Source organism: Hemiscyllium ocellatum, chromosome 23 (genome assembly GCF_020745735.1).
Source record: "Hemiscyllium ocellatum isolate sHemOce1 chromosome 23, sHemOce1.pat.X.cur, whole genome shotgun sequence".
Classification (NCBI taxonomy): Eukaryota; Metazoa; Chordata; class Chondrichthyes; order Orectolobiformes; family Hemiscylliidae; genus Hemiscyllium; species Hemiscyllium ocellatum.
The window spans coordinates 37,294,279-37,295,558 of NC_083423.1; the positions used below are offsets into that span (position 1 = coordinate 37,294,279).

The 1,280-nt window shown below is 36.7% G+C and overlaps 1 non-coding gene across 1 annotated transcript; it reads left to right on the forward strand.

Annotated features, from left to right (window-relative positions):
- Positions 1 to 287: 287 nt before the first annotated feature.
- On the forward strand, positions 288 to 405 carry LOC132826972 (U5 spliceosomal RNA). Its single transcript, XR_009645949.1, has one exon. It is a non-coding gene; the product is annotated as a U5 spliceosomal RNA (small nuclear RNA).
- The last annotated feature ends 875 nt before the right edge of the window (positions 406 to 1,280 follow it).

Sequence of the window (1,280 nt, forward strand, 5' to 3'; positions counted from 1 at the left end):
TCATCCAGCATCACGGTTTGTTTTGAATGGGCAAGACATGTTCCCTGTGCAACCTGCAAAGAAGAGAAAAACTTCAACATTGGTTACAGATGACCATAATTGTTGACCCAAACTGGATTCGCAAGCATCATAGTTTATCCATTTTCAAATCTTGCATATTCAAATCCCAAAGTTGGAGCTAAAATAATAGTGAGATTTTGCCATGATAGCATGGCTAAGAGGTTTAAACTGTTTGATTAAGATTCCAGTTTCTCTGCAGGATTTGAATCCCAATGTTGCCATTGTTTTCACTTAAAACTATTATTCCTCTTCAAATTAGAAAAATCTTTTGCCTTTTACTAAAGATTTCCAAGAATGGTTTTCAAGTTTTTAAATTATTTTTTAATGGTTGGCTTTGGTCAGATTAAAGTGCCATGTTTCTGGAGAGTAGGGGTAATCACGTTCGCTTCACTCACAAAAGGTTTGTAACTGAGCAGAAACATTGTTAAAGCCTTGACATCTGGTATGGAGAATTGGTGAGAATACTCCCTTTGTAGTCAACAGAACTAATTTCTTTAAATGTGCTCTTCCCCCAAATTTTAGGGAATATTGTGACATTGTGGTCATATCATTGGCATGGTGATCCAGAGACTCAGTTAATGCACTTAGATTCAAATCCTTTAGGATCTTGTGGTATACTGTAATGTCCCTACCTCTAGACCAGAAGGTTGGGATTCAAACCTCACCTGCCCTGGAGATGTGCCACAACATGTCTGAACAAGTGGACTAAAACAGCTGGCTTATGAGAAGAAAACTTCAGACAGAAAATCCAAAGGAAAGTTCGTAGAAAAGCTCCTCAGCTTCTTTTCCCTCATAGTGGCTCAAACATTGCATGCAAGGCTCGAGTTAGGACATTGTCTAGGGAATAATACAAAAGACAGATGGAATCTGTTTAGGTTGGCTTGATCAGAGAATGTGCCTGTAGAAACCAATACAAGTTAATGAAACTTAGGATGAAATAACTGAGTTACAAAAAAGTTTTAATTGCCTCTGGGATTATCAGAGAACAATTTTCTTATCTAATAACAACTTCAAAATAGCAACTGCTGAGAATATCCCAAAATTTGGATATTGGTAACAAATAGAAAAGGTTATATTGTTCATTTGTAAACTTACTCCATGCTTTGCTGGAAAACTGAATTAAGTTTGCAAATGTACGATTATAACAATCAAAGTGCATAAACCAACACCACATGGTCCATCATGGCATGTTACTCTCTCATTCCTTCTTCATCAAATGC